The following is an 18,786-nucleotide window of genomic DNA, read 5'->3' as shown; positions in this document are numbered from 1 at the left end:
CACCAAATATCGTCATACCGTCGTGGGTGTGAGTTTAAGAGGTTAACTATGTTTTGGCATGCAGCTTCTATTATGTGTCTGCTATCTGCCACCAACATAAATGGAAATGAAGTGCGTTGTGACCTCTGAAAATATGGTGTGCACACTCAACCCTAAAATTGTAAACCTAAGCCTGCCTCCATAGCTCCTTTCCCATCATTATCACCTATCATACATGCCAGTTTCCCTCTTCTCTTATAAAAACTACCCCTTCCTTGTAAAAACAGGTTAAAAATTCCATCAGTGACATAGTCCAGACTTTATACAGGAATAAAATTTAAGATATTTGAAAAGCAACCTCTTAATGTGTTATTTTTACCTGATTGATATTCTGCCCAATTTATTCCAGATTAGATTATCTGCTTGATCTTGAACTGAATACCAGGAAATGATGCTAAAGTTGTGGTCAGGAAAAAGAAATTAAAGAAAAAGGATTTGATGAGAATAGGAATCCACCTAAGCTAAACTGAGTTTACTGTGAGAAGTAATCAGTTTTTTGTACATTAAAAAAAAAAAGAAAGAAAATTAAAAAAATGTGAGGAGGATTTTGAAAGCAACTTCACTGTAGATGCTGATATTTACTTTAATCTCTCTGAACTAAGCATTCAACTAGGAAATGGTAGCAGACTCAGAATCGATATTTCTATGAATTCAAAATTGTGTGATATATTAGTCCTGAGTAAGATGGATGAGGCGCTTGTTGAGAGATAGCATTTAAAATTAAGGACCAGAAGTGATTATTTTTCTTAATTGAAAAAATGCTGTGAAGCTTATTACAACCAAACAGTACACCAGGATTAACTGATCCAAATAATCAAGAGGTAATCGCATAGAAGATAAGTGGCATATAAAAATATAATTTTAATTGTGGTCTGCTCTCTTTGAATTCATTGATAATAAACAAAGTTTTGATACATTCATTTTGTGTACAATGTTTCAAATTTTCTCTCATTGGGAGATGATGCTTGTTGCCTATTATCTAATTCTTCTCATTACTTCCCAAAACGTGTAACTGATGAATAAAACTTTTTATGCTATTTAGTCAGAATTGGAAGATAGTATTTAAAAATATACCTTAAAAAAAACATTTAGCATGAGTTGCCATCACATCCTCTGTACAGTTTCCTGTCTCGCCTTGAAAGAAAGGTTTTTCCACCATTTTTTGGAGTTCTGCACTTACCCCGGTGTGCTCCCCAGGTCAAGCTTCGCAATGACACCATCACCCTGGGACAAGACAGAACAGTGGCAGAAGAGGAATTGAATCCATGTTTATTCACCTCCAAAACATCTAATACTACTAGGGTAGCACAGGGCATGTCACTCTATCCGAGAATACAAGATAAGACTTAGAAGATTTGAGGTCTTCTCAGGAGATTTTCCTTGTGCCTTGTTCTGAGATGTGGTGGGACTCTTCCACCGTAAGAGCAGCATGTGCAACTGCTAGAGCCCTGGGGAGGGGACACGTCACCTTGCATCACAGGTTGCCTTTGTGGTGCCGTGAACTGTGCATGAACTCTGACACTGATATAAATGTTACTGAAATATTAACAGTATATCATCTGTATTAACATATTAATATATTTATATATACTAAAATATTAACTACTATATTAATATTATATTTTATAATACATCGCCTACAATCTAAGGTCTGTGATGCAGTAAGTGAGTGTTATCAGACAAGAAAATAAAGATACTAGCCCAGGAGTATTGAAAGAGGGGGAAAAAGGACAAAGAAATAACCATCAGAGGAAAAGAAGCACCTTACTCAGCTCTGTTGAAAGGACTTTTGAGCTGCCGGACTCAGATAACTATTGAAAATAGCCACGTAAACATCAAGGCGATATAAGATTTTTAGTCCTATTCAATCAATATCTTGCAATTATGAGGGTTAGTCTAACTAGCTAGGCTGCCTAGGTGTTGGTTATGATTTATTTTGCTTACATTTAGTTCCTTTGATTTTCTCTCCATTTTCCATTACTTGTGTCAAATAAACTCCGCTGTATTTAATCTAATTGTAATTGGTGTCTGTTTAATAAAGAACTTGGCAGGAGGTTACTGAGGGAGGAGAGCTGCTCTGGGACTGCAGGAGAGGCTGACGACCCACAGCGGATGCCGGGGGAGGCAGCTGGCTGTGCCGACAGGGAGCTGCTAGGGGATGGGCTGGGGCAAAAAAGGGAAGCCCCAGAGATGAGGTACGAAACCTGACCCAAAGATAAAGTTCTTTTTTCTGTAAACTGATGGACTGAAAAATTCAGACCTCGGATGAATTCAGTCCTTCACCAGGACTGAATTTAGCCCCAGCTGTAAGCAGATCCTGGCACAAAACACAAAAAGAAGGAAACTTACCTTTGACATCACATTTTAAAAAAAAAAAAAAAAAAAAAAGAAACCAAATTTACTCGCTGGCTTTGAGGAATATTTTATCACAAGTTAAACGTTGCAATGATTCTTGTACTGCTGCTACTTCTTAGGGCTGCTGCAAACTATTACTAAGATAAATCAGCGTGGCTGTTAGGTGAGAAGAAAGCATAAGCCTCGATTATATGCATTAAGCCCCACACCTTTATGGAACAAGGATTTTGAAAGTGTTTTGCTTAAACACTGATTTTGCAGCATAATCCTTATTCTCTTGTTTTGCTCCTCTGTTCTGGAGTGGCTGTGCTATCACCACAACTTTCACTTTAGAACCTTGCAGAAACAGGAGCCCTTGTTCCAGATTTTGGTTTCCATGTGCTTCACTGAGTAAATGAGGCCCTGACCACATTAATTACTTTCACTGGGAAGCTCAACATGCTACCAATGTCTCTGTAATTATTCAGTATGCTGAGTGTTATCATAGCAGCCATGTGGATCCATTATCATTTTGCTCCTCTAAAAGCTGCTGATCTAACCATTAGCATAGCTGCAACTCATGCTCCTAACTAATAAAAGAAATAATAGAGTTTAATTCCTTGTCTCTTTTTCAATTTTTCATGCTCCCTATCCATAGGCTGTTTCTTTCATAACCATTTACTAGCTTGTGCATGAGTCTCCATGCCTAAGATAATTCTTATGGTTTATACATGACTTGTGTAAACAGGTAAACTCCATATAGAAGAAAAAGACAGCCAAATTACCTTGCAAATATTATTTCCCTGCAAAAAGATCTCTTCCACTCGGGCATATCTGCAAAGCAATCTTAATGTTTTGTGATCTGTAAAGATTGTACAGACAGGAAAAGAAACAAGCCCAAAGGAAAAAAAGCTGGGAAAAACAAGGTTGGACAGAGGTATTTAAGCTATGGATAGATAGCTTATCAGTTCTTCATTTTGTTTACTCCTTGTTCACAAAGCCTGATTAGTCCCTGACACATCACATGGGCTCAGTTACTGACAGCCTCAATGATTGGCATTTCTCAGCCAGGAGACTAATGAATAGCAAAAATGAATAATCCTTTGCATGTATGGTCACCCTTGTTAACATTGCTAGTAGGAGTACCAAAAAAAGAGTCAGACTTCTCAGAAATATTCAAGCAAACATGAAAAGCCTACCCATCTAAATGTTCGGGAAAAGGGAATAACAATAGAACACGAAAACTGAAGTGACTGATGTGCTCTCAAACACCGCTTTGCAGTATTCATGCAATTCTATTCAGATCCATTTGCTTTACCTAGCATCACTGTGTAGCTATATTTTTAATGAGATGAGTTTTACGCTTGAATCTCTTGTGTCAAAAAACGTTTCAATTAATCTTATTAGCTACTCTAAGAACTAATTTGAAATTACTCTCACCCAGCCCATGGTATTATGGAAACAGCAAAGACAGAAATCCAAAAAACTCTGTGTATGCAGGTTTGCCAGAAATCCCCTTTTGTCACTCGCTGTTCAGATACAGCTACAAAAGTAATCAGAACTAAGAATTGCTGAGGGTCAGCCTTTCCATTTGATTAAAGATTTTGCAGTGTGGGGGCCAAAATTTCTGCTGGTGTAAACAGCCGTAAATCATTGATTTGGCTGTGGTGATTACTGTCAAACCTGTCCAAATTATCCACCTCCAGCAGGTAAAATATAAACATGCAGCAAAATAAAAAAAATCACTGTTACATGAAACTGCAAGCATAATTGAAATTGAAATTCTAGTTTTGAACTGTGAGATCCAGTGGGGCTACATACAGTGCATACAGATACAGAAAGAGAGTATATAAGTACTATGGTGCATCTTCTATCTGTACATACATTTATCCTCTTATTTTGTTGAAATCATCTTTTTTTTCTCAAGGTACTGCGGCAAAAAATCTTCCCCAAAATATCCTCCCTAAATATAGCAGTTATCGTAAAAAGGAAAATTACAGACAATTAAGTCAGTTCATTGCTGTTTTTAAAGGAATTATTAACAGAATTAAATTAATGAAAAACAAATAAATATCCTTCTTGGCTAAGAACTATTTCCTATTTAACGTTCTTGACACTTAAAAAAGGGATTTGTTCTAGAATGGGTATACTTTTAATGTAGCAACACAACCCTTAAGTATCCTCACTGCAAAAAGCATTTTTCTTTTGCCTTTTTTTTTTCTTTTTTCTTTGAGAAATGTTAAAAAAGAAACCTCAATAGGACAGTCTCATTCCTTTCATCTCTTCTACCATATTATCTTCTGGTCTATCTTATTTTATACATAGTCTTTTGATGAACGTCAACTTGGGCAATACATGATATAGATCTATTTCTGATAGCACTGTGAGGACGAAAGTCTCAATTTTAATTAAAGCTCAACTGAGCCTTCTGCCTAGGATATATGATCGTTAACACCATTGCTGGTTTTATTTTTTTGTTGGGAAGCATACTGAGTTTTAAGGACACTGGGCATTTCAAGTTTACCCAGAATCTTCAGCCTGTTATCCTACCAAGCTAAAACTTCTATGTTTTTAACTCAATGTTTGGTTAAACTGGAGGTGAAAATTCTGGAGTTGAATCTGGTAAGGGACATGAAGAGCTGCATGAAGGGCTTTTACAGGTCTATCAGCAGCACAAGGAAGATGAGAAATATGGGCTTGCTGCTAAATGGAGCTGGGGACCTGTGACAAGGGACATATGCCTGAAGAGGGCAGGGAGTAAAGAAGACAGAGCCAGACTCTCTTCAGTGGTGCCCAGTGACAGGACAAGAGGTAATGGGCACAAACCAAAACACAGGAAATTTGATTTAAAGATCAGCAGAATTTTTTTCACTCTGAGAGGGGTTAAACACTTGAACAGTTTTCCCAGAGAGGTTGTGAAGTCTCCAACCTTGGAGATATTCAAACACAGGCTGAAAAGAGTCCTGAGCAACCTGCTGTAGCTGATCCTGCTTTGAGCAGGGCATCAGCTGTTGTGTGATTCTGTGAGGTTGCTGTCTCTCTGCTCAGGCATTAGGAAAGGTCTTTGGAGTGATCCATTATCTGGGTCAAGCAAAACTAACTACTTAGGTTCATTAAATCCCTCCTTTACTGACCACCTATTACCTCGGGCAGAGCTGACTCTGGCAGCAAGGATGAAAGAGAAGAGGTACAGGCAGTAATACCAGCTCCACTGTTTGCAAGATAAACCATTTCTAGCTGTCTGTACATCAAAGGGAACATAACCTGATTGTACAGAAGATGGTTGAAGCTGCTGAGCAGTCAATAGTGTTCCTCTCGTGTGAAATACTGCAGAGGAGCTGAGATCCTGGCTGGTGGGATGAACTGAAAGAGGCAGGAAAGTGGATGCTACCTTTGTGCAAGACCTCTAAACCAGGTTATAATCTATGGTGTAAGAAATAATCCTGCTTTTAGAGAGAGAAAAGCTAACGGGAATTTTCCATCTCCAGCTCCTTGATTCTTGGATAGATAATGCACCATCTATCTTGGATAGATACAGTCAAGGGTAGTCAGGCAAAAAATGTAGAAAACAATGCATTTTCCTAAATTCTGTCTTTAAGCTGTATTAAAAGAAAATAAATAAATATTTTAAAATATTTTTTTGAGTGAAGCTTATATGACACGTTTGCCTCAGGCTGTATGTGATCATGGCTAAATTGCCTTCTTTCTCGTTTAAGTGGTACAAAAGTAAGAGCAGGAATGATTATTCAGTACAAAAGTAGTAGAAGAAGTGATTTTAATATGCTTCAGCACACCTCATGCCCGATTTCTATAGATGTGCAAGTGGTCTTGAACTGATGAGAAAGAACATGACTGCTACATTAATCATTTGGAGACATACACTAATTTATAAATGCTTCTCTCCCCTTCAGCTTTCTGCCGAGTTTGAGTTCTGCAAATAGAATGGAAAGTGGAACTAAGTGTAACAAGCAAGCTACAGGGAATGTTTTTATTAAATGAATTTTAAAAGAAATATTTCCTCACCCACAGCTTTCCTTTTACATTCCCTCTGTCTATTTTTCTTACATTTTTAAAGGTGTATTTTAAAAAGGATTTATCATCTTGGTAGTTAAGCTACTTTCCTTTCAACGCCCTCTTGTCTGTCACTAAAATTTACAGTCTTGATGATACTTTCTGCAGTTGGATTACAGAGATCATTCAGTTTCTTTCTTTTCCCAATGTCAGCTCCGAAATGAGGAAATAAGATTAAAGGCTGCTCTTCCTTTTCACGATTCTATTCTCCTTTTCATCCAGGTAAATGCAAAATTAAAAAGCTATCTGTTCATTACATCAGTTCTATGGGTTGAGACAGTGAGGCAGGTGCTCTTCACGTATCTATAGATTGCTTTAACCGGTATGAACACAAGGGAAGCGCTGAAGAGTTTTAGACCAGAATCGCCAAAGTGTATTCTTGACACACCTGGGGGGTGTCTCCACCTGGAGACTGGACTTCTGATCTTCTGGCCTGGATTGTCTCCCACTGGAGTAGAATCCATCTTACGGTATCTCGATTGTCCCAAAATGCTTTCCTGCCCACGTTGCATTCACTCTGTGGAGCTTTGCTGCTTCTAATTGAAACTTTCTTGATTCAAAGGGTCTCTGTGAGATGGTATTTTTAAATTTCATCTTAATCTTAACCTTTAAAAAAAATGAAATTAGTATGATTTGTGTGATGAGCTCATATCCCAATTCTCGGGTAGAGTGACCTGAGGTTTTGCTATGAAAGTCTTACAGAATTGAGAAAGACAAGTTCCTCTTCCCAGGCAATGCCTCAGGACCATCACAGCAGCAGATGGTCACCTCCCAGCTCTGCCATGCTCCCTCCTGCACCCGTGCTGGCTCTTCCCTTTGGCGGCAGCAACAGCGGCCGAGACGCCCTGCTTCTGTCTTGGTTTCAGGCTGCTCAGCAGCAGCCAACACCTGAAAGCTACGAAACCGCCTGCAAAAAAATGGGAAGATGGTTTTTGTACTTCCTTGTGTGCAAAAGTGTAGTGATGTGGAAAGCAAGCTACGGAAGAGCTAGGAAGAAGGGGAACCATAGATTAGGAAACACAGAAATTTGGAAGCTGTAAGGGAGACAAAGAGAAAAAGAGCTACAGAAAGATGGGGAAGAGAGGTATAAGGGTTTCAGTTCTCTTGACCTGAAGACAAACTTTTCAGTCAAAATTTTCCACATGTTGCTATGGACATCTGAAGCTTCACTGAACATCTTAAAGAGGTGTCCAAACACAGGTGAGTTCAATCTCCTGTCACTGTTATCAGTCAGGAATCCTCAGCGACAGCCGTGGAGTTTTAAAGTCCAGGTAAAATATTCAAAGGACTGCATCAGCTTTTAGGGTTAAACAAAGTTCTCTATCCAGAACCTTGACGCTAAATACATTTTACTGACCCCAGAAGAATAGTTTTTGGTTTATACTTCCAGCCCTGGTATCAATACCTGGAATTAATCTGGAACAGATTTGTAGTCTTTCCCTCCTTTTTCTAGTATTCTTTCAAGGCTGTGGCGTTTGAATAAAAGTAGAAATGTTCTTTCGTGAGCACATCCAAACTCTTCTCTGGAGGGTTTGTCACAGAGACAAATGTGCATTCAATAGTCTTCTTCCAGTTTGTAAGTGGTGCTGCTTAGATTTTTTCAGAACTGAAGTATTTGCCAACCCGCCCCCCCCCCCAAATGTATTCAATTTTATCCTCCACACTCCTGCCAAGTAATTTGTGCAGGTTTTTGTTTTGCTAGATCCTTCCTCAAAAAAAAAGGAATTTAATTAAGTTTAATTTAATGGTTCGACCTGAACTGAAACCAAACAAAAGAAAAAGAACAGGATTTCTAGTTCACCCCCAGAAACAACAAAAAACAAACCAACCAAACAAAAACAAATGAACAAAAAACCAACTAAGAAAATTCATCATTTTCCCAGCCCTACCTTTAAGGCTTATCTCAGAAATGCTACCACATTGTGGCTGCATGCTGAACAAAACTGTACTGTGCTCTAGTTCTGAGCATTACCATATGGTTTCACCAACTGCTTTGGATCCCGAGCACGGTGTGCTGCGAATTCCCCACTGGACCGGTGGCATGATTTCCCACCTAGGAATGTCATTCAGTGATTTCAAAGCCTTGCTATGTACAATATCATTAACAGGAGGAATGGCATGAATCAACACCATTACAAGGAACCTTGTGAGCTGAGCTCCAGAGGGGCTTGTTTCGCAGAAGTCGAATTTCCAGCAAACCACACACTGCATCCCTAATACACATCAAGCAATGTGAAGATAAAAATAACAAAGAAATGTTTGGATGTTTTAAGCTTAGTAGAACCACATTAAAAATACATTGAATAGAGCTATTCATTCTAAAAAGCCAGTGATAGATGGCATGAGGTTTTCTCATTTCCATTCATTTTTATGGAAAATACTAGCAATTTTCCTATTGCATGGTGTTTTCATTATTAAGTCAAAGAGCCATGATTGGCTTATTACTGCAGGAAAAGCCAGCATTTGTCTCTATGATTGCACTAACACTGAGAGATGTCAAAGATGTATGAGCAAAATACTACCACTTACTAATGTCCAGCTAAAACATTCATTGTATGACTGCAATTTCTTTCGTCTTGTAGTTCTTGAAATTACAAGTGTGAAAACCACTAAGTAAATGAAATAAGAAGGAACGATAGCTGTGGAAATCAGTTTGATGATTTAGCTGTCCTTTTGTTGCAGATACTGTAAATGGACAAAATCCGTAGCGTAAGTGTTGTATGAGTCTCAGCTACAGCAAGAATAAAATTGCCAAAGTCCTTTTTTGGTCAGAGTAGGGCTTTCTTAGGTTGTTTTGTAGCACCTAGGGCTGGGAAGAGGAGTGTTAGCAATCACTCTTGCCAATGCTATTTGTGATATTGGTTATGGAGCACACTGGCAGTGCTCGAGTATTTGTAACTTTTGGTACATTTCACTTTAAGCATTTCACATTTCTTCGGTCGCGTTATAATAAGCATGCGACACCATAATCTCTTTGACTTATTTCTTCCTCATTATTTTTTCTTTAATTTAGTGTTTGTGTAGCACCTCAGACGCAGCAGTGATGAAATCCAGCAATGCCTCTACAGATGGTATCACCCTGAAGGGAAAGATAGGGTTTATTTTCTCTACTCCCCTTTAAATCCACACTCAACTGCATACCAGGACAATGGGATGAGAATTCCCATGACACATGGAGCTTCACAGGTGATCACAGCAACATATTTCTGACTGCAGTCATTATTAGTCTTGCCTCTTATCAAGAAATGCTGGCACATTTCTATAATTTGTAATTTCTTTTCAAAATACTCTACCTTCCTGCAGTGCATGAATTCCCTCTGCAGAAAGGCTGATACTTTATGTGGCTTGTTTGTTTACTTGTTTTTCACTCTTATGCTCATTTTAAAATGCCCCCTATTAGTTTTGCATTTGTTGTGAAGTTACGATTCCTTTTTAACTCACTTCATGGTGCTGTCATTTTGCGGGTATATTTTCTCCGATACATGTAGTTGCTGTTTCCTTTGTTTCCTCATACTTAATATTCTAAGTGCAGATATTATCAGTGGTGCAATCTGTGCCAGTCAAGCACTACAGTGAGGACATAGATAGATGTCAGTCATTTAAATTGAATATCTATCTATATAAAATGACAACTGATGAAGGACACAAATGAAGCAGATGATACCCAAAGAACTGAAGACAAATTTGAGTCAAGACTAACAGTGTTTTGAAATTATTTCAATAATGAAAGATAAGCTTTGAAATAGGGAAAAAAAAAGTGTGAATGTGTAGGTATTTCAATTTATGCTCATTTTATACATACATATATATGTGTATGTGTATATATATGCTATTTGAAAGTGAGAAGGCAATATTCCTGGATTACAATCAAATATTTATATTTTTGCATAGAATAAATAGAATAAAAATACCTCCTAAGTCTAGATGTTTTAGAATTTGCTGCTGAAATGCTGGTAGGCTTAAAACCAGCAATATTAACACACATAATGGATTTCATGCTGTGCTCTGGTACATCAGGGAGAGTTACCTATAGCTATTACTGGTTGAAAGGAAGATAAAGATTCCTATTTTCTAAATAAGAATCCCTGCCTTCAGTGAAGTAGGATTCTCAGCTTCACTTGAAAAGAAAGTGCCAAATTCTGCCAGATACGGGAAGAGATCTTTTCAGTGGAATTGCTCAGATTTGGGGGAGGAAGGATTAGAATTTGACCCCCTCTTACTTAAAAGATTCGATTTTAAAGTAACAGCTGGTGACGAATTGATAATTCATCAATTGCTTTATCAACACCACGTAGCCTGCTTTTAAGCCTGTGCTTTCTCCTTTATCAGTCTTACTCCCAGCCCATGATTTGCCTTGCATTACCTATCTGTCCTTAAGATTTGGTTTGCTTCTTAGGCCAGTACAATCTGACTTTTCAAATGGCAAAGGTTTAAAACTTCCAAAGGTTAACGATCATTTTCTGAATCTCTTTCTAAATATCAAATAAAGTTCCTTGAAGTCAGCTGTGCCAAATATTATTCCCTGCTTTTATAGGAGAATTGCTTGGAAGGAGGAACGTTCCTGACAGAAATCCTTTGGAGGAAGGAAAATTTTATCAGAGAACAAGAACAAAGCTGTCAACCTAAAGGTATATAATTTAATCACACACGCAGTTGCAAGGTGAGAAAGTAAAGTCCCTAAAGTGGCAGTCAGCACTAGACAAGCTTTGGGATGTCTCCTATAAATTTAAATATTTGGATTATATTTAATACAAAGGTAGAACTCCATCAAGGCCGTGCACAAATTGTTTTCAGTTGGTAAAGTCCATAGCAGTAGAATCTAGAAAGGAAAAGTCTGCACTATTTACTTCTTGGCGTGTCTTTCGTAGTCAATTCCCAGTCCCTGCAGAAAACAAGGAGCTTTGATTTTCCAGAGCAACAGATTGCTTAAATCTGCATTGGTTTGCTAGGATCCAGAAAACAAGTTACTTCACTAGCTACAGCGTGCCTCTTCTTTCTTTACTTCTTCACAGAATCCCTCCTTTCTGATGAAAGCATTATAAGCAGAATTTGAAGGGGCCCATGTATTGGGTAGTTCTCAGCTTATCTACAAGAAGAGCCCTGGGCAGGAAGAAAAGCAGAGAGCCACAGGCAGATCTGTGGGCGGATCAATTAGGTAAAGGCTTAGGTAAACCACTTCCATGAAATCCATCTTTTGGGGCCTATCACCATTCATGGCATTTAAAGCAAAGCTGTCTTATCCAAAAGCCTTAATTGTAATGACAAATGAAAATAGCAGTAGATGAATCAAACAAACCCTACTCTGTGTTCCATGCAAAAGTGTCTTTTATTAGTTTGAGGAGTATGGAAGGAAGGAGTCTTCAGCCTGTAAGTAATTATTGTGACAGTTCTTGTTTATTATTTTCATTTCTCAACTTTTTCTTCAAACCCATTTTATAGCCCTGTAAAGTTTGATAAAATGGTATTTGGTACTTTATCTAAATATTGATCAGCATGTTTATAGGGAAATTACTGTGCCTTCTGCTTGAACAACGAGAAGTAATAAATTAAGCATTAAAAAAAAATTCACATGCTGAGTTCCATTTTATTTCATCATCTATAATCCATTACTTTTCTACAATTAATTTGCCCAAATGTGCCCAGTATTTTTATCATTTATCTACAGTTCTACTGGAGCCTGATTGAAGGTATATATTTTATAGCGGATAAGCAAAATAACAGTAGCAATTACTATACATTAGTCTGATTGGAAACAGAGGTGAGGAGAGCTCTACCTAGTTAAGTGAAATTCAAGCCTGATATAACTCAGAGAAAACGGACTTGACATTTTTAGTCTAGTAACGAATGTCAGGACTGACTTCATTTTATCAAAGTCTTATTCCTGTTAGTCTCCATCCCACAGCTTTGTTCTTAAATTCTTGTTCATGCCTGTGGTTCATTAAGAAAGCACCATTCATCCACAAAAAAAAAATAAGATAAGTACTTTTGATCTGGATATGTTTTCGTTCTTCCTTCACAGTAAAGGGTAGGTGAGAAAAGGTATTCAGAATCACTGAAATACAGTATTACATCAGTGTTTTTCACCGAGCACGTGTGATTTAAATATACATTGTTGTATTTTGCTACAATTTGCCTCTATCTGAACAAGCTTCTTTCAAGAATGTAAGGGGTGTGTTTGACTCTTCAATAAAATCAGATAAATTTCACAAATATTTTCTTCACTTGAAGCACATTTTTCAACCTTGGCTTTATTAGAAGCTTGAAAGAGGAAATGTGGGAATTATCCATCTGCAATATCGCTGCTGCACATAGAGGTCCCTGGAGAATTCCATGTGTAAGCTAGAGTAACCATTTTCTCATTACCTTTGTAGATCTTTTAATTCTGAACTTCTGGTGTAAATGTACACCACTGGTAAGGTCACTGCTTTATTAAATAGTTCAGTGATGCGATCTAAGCTTTCGCACAATCCAGGGCTAACGGCGTGAAGAACACAGTAAGATGACCTCTGTACATAAATTGGGCTTTTAAAATACGTGTGGTATTGACTATTTAAAGCAATAAACTGGCACTATCTATAAGCAACATGAGCAATGGAAAAAAAGATGCCTTCTGAAAGATTTTTGCTCCAAGTTTGTTTAAACATAACAATAAAAAAATCTGCTTAGGGAGGCTGGAACAAACTATTCTACTAACCTGACTATAAACTGTTTAAATTTAGAATTTGACTACTCTTCTAGGTATTTTCTTTCACCTATAAAAATCATATCAATTGGCTCATTTGCACTTTACAGAGCTTCCTCTGCTCTACTAATAGATGCTATAAATAATTTAGGGCAACACTGGGTATATAGACTTGTTGTGTGTTTTCCCCTTGGAAACTAATAAGCTATTTTTCTTACCTTACTCTCTCCTCTTTGCAGATATGTTAGTTATATTATGCAGCCAATATTTCACCTGAAATGAGGAAAAAATCAAACCCAGCAATTTTAAATAGGTAAGCAAAACTGCAGGTAGACATATCATTTGTCTTTCCACTTCTGGATTGGACAAGCCAATTAGGTGAATCTAGCATCTTTGAAGTCCTCACAGCATCATTACCCACTTTTTGCAGACTCATAAAGGCAGAAGGGACCAGAAGAGATCTTCTGGACTGTCCTCCTACGTATCAGTAGCTGTTGTATTCCAGTGGAGTCTGGCAACGCATGACCTGTGCTGGGCAATGCAGATAATTCTGATATTCCTCTCCTGATATCAAGAGACAGCAGCTCTTCATCGCTTCACCACTTCGTTCCACTGGTTAACCACCCTGACTGTTAAAAATGAGTAGCTTATTCCTAATATGAATTTGTTTTTTAACTGCTAGCCATCCTTTCTTGTTTCTGTCTTCCTCTACTAGATAAAAGAGCCTTTTGTATATTCTTCCCCTGAAGGGACGTTATTTACACTAGTTATGTTGTCTTTCAGTCATTTTCTCGGTTAACTAGAGCAGACTGAGTTCTCTAAGGCATCCTCTCTAATTTGTGAATCATTCTGGCACTCTCCTATATATCTCCAATTTTTCAGCAAACTCAGGAAAGTATTTTTCCGTGGGGCTTTAATTCGGTGAACCAAGCAGTGGACATCAAACCAAAAGGTGCTCCTTAGTCCCACAGTCCTTGAGTCCTAACACAAGCCAGGAGCGGGGTGCAGAGGCAGAGGGGAAGTGCAAGGAGCCAGTGGGACGCCCCATCCAGCATGACAAGCAGTGAGCACACCCAGAGATTAACTGTTGACAAGTCTTTTGTAGGCATCGTGGCAAAGGCGAGCTCTGATGAAGGACTGGAAGGAGGATAATGATGTAGCTCCACAGATGTTTACAGGGAGCTTCACCCAAGCATAACTAATTAGCACTGATAATACTTACTATCTTCAATGGGCGTGGAGGTTTTAAAGGGTGTCTGAATGAGGTAGCTTGGGTACCCTAGGCAGCAGACAGACAATAGCGTGACAGTACCGCCGCAAACATCCCCAGCTTCTCCACACAGCTAATTAGCTAAGCCGCAGCATCACGTTATGCTGTTTTCCATACTTGGCAGTATTATTCAGAGGAAGCAGAGCCATCCCTCTGCGTGGCAGTGCACTGGTGCTGTGTGGACATTCTCTGAAATGACTGTAGGTTATGGATCGTGAAATATGGTAGGATTGTTTTATTTACTTTCCTCTGTATCTGGAAGTTTCCTGATAATGCATTGCCTTTTCTGGGTCATATTTAAGAATGGGAAATAGCATATGGATTTTGTCATGCCAGTGAAGAAATGTGAACCTGTCAACGTCTATGGTCACTCCATCCAGCAGGCTGATCCTCCATCTCTCTGCCAACTGTAATGTGTTGAAAAAATAGTTCTATTGGAGGGACAGAAAAAAAAATATTTTGGACAATTAATCGACATTCAGTCTGGCTGTAACAGTTCAACAGAATGTAATAAAATTGCTTTTTCTTTTTACCCAGAAATGTTCCCTTCTAGTCTGAAACTAAACCATTTTGGCAGCAAGCTCTTGCAGCTACATAGCCACAATCACTTCAAACCAGTATCAAAATCTTAAACAAATATGATTTTAAGCTATCTTGTAGGAATTTCTTTTCAAATGAAATGTTCTGCATTTTGGATTGGTCTGTGTCCAGTCTATGTCTTTATGTCCAAATCTCACGGCTCTTTATTCTCTCTGTTTGCTGATTGTGAACTATATCAAAATTCAGCCACCAAACAGCATGGAAGTTCAGAAAATTTCACATAAGGGCCTGGGTCACTTATTGCAAGTGGGAGGCTTCTCTGATGTCTACATAAAAATATGATATTTCAAAAGTTACTGCTGTCCTTGCTGTGTCTGAAGAGCTTTCTTGAGCTGTTGAGCTATCTCTGTAGACAAGAAGAAATCTTAGGTTTTATCCCTAGATATTCACATCATTTGCAAACCTGAGCTCAGAGAGTCCTGAGAGCTCTTCAGGCTTGTTACTTCAAAGATAAAGGACTGGGCCTGAGACCACAGTAGGAAGAGGCAGAGGGAAACCTCCCACAAGTGCTAGAGCACTGCTCTTGTGCTATAGAGGTGCAAAGGGAGAAGCAGGAGCAAAACATATTGCTTCCGGGATGTCCCTCCCTTCCCTTACAGCCACACAGCTATTCCAAACAGCACAAACCCTCTTCAAATGGCAGCATCTGCCATGTGCATGATTTCTGGAGGTCCATCAGAAATGGCCAAGAAATGGGCTGTGTTTACACTGGCACCCCCAGAAAGCTGCATTCCCCGGGGGAACTCCCTGCTTTGCCTATACCTTCAGCCAGCTCTGCCTATGTGTGTATGCCATGAAAATCCTATCTTGTATCTATTTCACTGAAATATTTATCAGAGACAAATTTGAATTTGGGGAGCTAAGAGGAAGTACCGGCAGCCCTTAATGTGAAAAACTCACTTTAAAGCCTTAAAGTGGGGTTCTGATTTATTGGAAACTGAGGACTGAACTGTCAGTAGGGATTTTCCAGGGCAGCAGTGCAGATCTTCCTCCCGTATAGAGTAGAATTTGTCTCTAGTTTGAAATCTAATCTCTTTTTGCTCAGAGAGAGCATCTTTAACTTTTGGTCTGATACAGAATATTTTTGACTCCTGGACTTCGCCAGCCTCCACTGCTCTAGTGAGACGGTGGAGTAGAACCAGCTGAGGCAGCAAAAGGCAGCCGCATGCAGCTTTTTTGAGGACAAGACAGTAGCACAGACTAGTGAACTATTTCAGTCTTAATACAAACAGTTTTAAAGCCAGACTGAGCCTTTGAGCATGGAAAAAAAAGAAGTGATTTTACCCATTTTAACTTTTCTACCTATGAGTATTAGGTGCTTACATTTTGACTACACCCTCCCTCTGACTCAGAAATCACCACTGTAACCACATTATTCTGTCCTTATCTTCTGAGATGCAGAGGCTGATGAGAGATAAGGTAAGTAATCTGACTGGCCAATGCATGCTCTTAATTTTCTTAAAATAATTAGAGCAAGATATTAAAATATAAAGGATGCTACTCATTAATAAGAATGATAGAATAATAGTCTGTCTCTCTGCATGACTGTGAAACTAATCCAATCATAGATTGATTTCTAGGAGAAAATAAACAGCTATCTCTTTACCGTATCTTAGTTGCTTCTAACTTACATCTTGTCCCTAGGGAGAATTTTCTTGGTTGGTATTGCCTAATTATACTTCAAAATTTTGCCTTTTAGCAGATTGTCATCTCTTTAAATTAAGATCTACTATCTATTTAAATCAAGGGTCATTGTTCCATATTTGCTGATAGAAGGAAACTAGAGAAAAGGCTCTGAACTTCCTCCAGCTAATGAAGAGACTAAAAGGATGTACTTAGAGCATGGCTTTGGCCAGGCCACCTAACCTCAGCCCCACTGTCACAAAACTCCCTTTGTTTTCTGTGTCAGTACTGCTGATTAAGGAGAGAAGAACTTGTCCACTGATCCATTTAATATCTTCCAGATCCCTACCCTTCCCTTAATCCATCATTTTTTCAAGTGGCAACACTGCTCACCATCTCATCCATTACACACAGTACCTACCAATGGAAACTTCCCACAAATCAAACTGAACTTGAAGAACACGGGCATTAATGAAAAGAAAATATATAGAAAAGTCTGAAATTGAGAGCGGGGCTAGGGAATTGTAGCTCCCTAATTTTAACCAGAGGTCTGTTTTCTTTTACTTACTTCTTGAAAACATTTTACATGGGCTCTACTTTGTTTTCCAGCTGTCAGAGTTAGAAACAAATCTAGTTTATCCCCACTGGTTTTGTACTTTTATTTGAAACTTCTTCGTATTAGACACTTTTAAGTCTAGAGCACATATTTTTTTAACATTCAAACAGAATTTAGAAAGCTGAAGGAAAACATTGCAATGCATTTTGTCCATGCAGAGCTAACTGACTGCAAACATATAAACTGTAATAAGTTAAAAAAAATCTTTTTCTAAATCAAATTCACTTTCCTCAGAAGTGTATTTGAAAATGAAAGCAAAAAGCCTTTACTTTGGCATTTTAAATTGTGCTGTTGTTTTCAATCAGCTGTGACTTTCCCTGCAGGAAAAGTCCCAGTTTACACTGAATATAATACTTCAAGCTTCAGAACCTCTGATATTAGCATGAGTTGGAGAGTCAAGTAGGTAGGAATTGTTTCCTTTTTGGAGATTAACTCACAAGAATTTTGTGCCTTTTTGCCACACTGAGAAGAGGGAGTCTTTTTCCCCGCTACTTTCCTCAAGAAAAAAAAGATCCTCGAAAACCCCAATAAGGAGGATGCCAGCAGCAAGAGGGAAGAAGGCAGAACAGAGTGTGAAAACTGTGTACAAAAGCAAAACAACAGTGAAGCCCTATCCTTTACTACCCTTGGTGGGAAATTAAGTCCAGGCAGTAAGACTGCTTTTCCTATGGTGAGTCCCCCAGGTTTCATAGACAGCTTGGTTGGGGTGCAAACCAGACAAGCTGGAGGAAATGCAAGAAACCACAGAGAAAACACAACAGTAGAGAATTTCCACTTCCCTGCAGAGGATAACTAGTTAGTTAAGCTGATGATATCAGGACTGTACAGTTTGTGTACTGATCCCCTCACTTTTCTTCTCAAAAGAAAGGAAAGAACTGCCAATATTGCTATTACTGCCCCTCCTAATTAAGTATGTAATATGGCAAAACTGTTTCTTAGGTGTATTTTTTTTTTTTTCCCCCAGGAGGATACAATTTTACCAAACGTAATAAAAAAAATTCGAATTTCAAACTAATGTTCACAAAATCACAGTCCTAAAGTGCTCACTGATACAGGACTGTATGAGGGATAAAATCATTCTACTTAATTTGAAAATGGAAAAAAATCTATTTGTTTTTCTGCTTTTTACATATAACATTTAAAGTTGTTGCCTACAGAAAGATTTCTACTTCCTCAGACAAATTTAATTTTAAATGCACTATGTGCTCAGTGGGGAAAAATTGCACAGCCGAATAGAGCTCACTCAATTCAGTTCTCATATTCTCCTTTCTATATTGCCAAGTCAATATGTGTATATTTTGTCGTTCTTTATACGGACTCCCTCGTTACTTTATTTTTCTTTCCTCTTATATTTCAATGTTTTCAGAAAAAAAATTCTTGGGAAAAACAGTTTGCAAAGGTAAAGGAAAAGTTCCACTTCAGTTTTCAAAGGCCATTTTTACCCTTCTTGACTGTTATATAATTTTCTAGAGTTTTTTTCAAAACATCCATATTATTTGGTAATTCCTACACTTTCATTTCATGGCTATATAAATCTATGAGGTAACTGTA

The sequence above is a fragment of the Larus michahellis genome, chromosome 1, assembly GCF_964199755.1.
Source record: "Larus michahellis chromosome 1, bLarMic1.1, whole genome shotgun sequence".
NCBI lineage: Eukaryota > Metazoa > Chordata > Aves > Charadriiformes > Laridae > Larus > Larus michahellis.
This window is presented reverse-complemented; position numbering follows the sequence as displayed.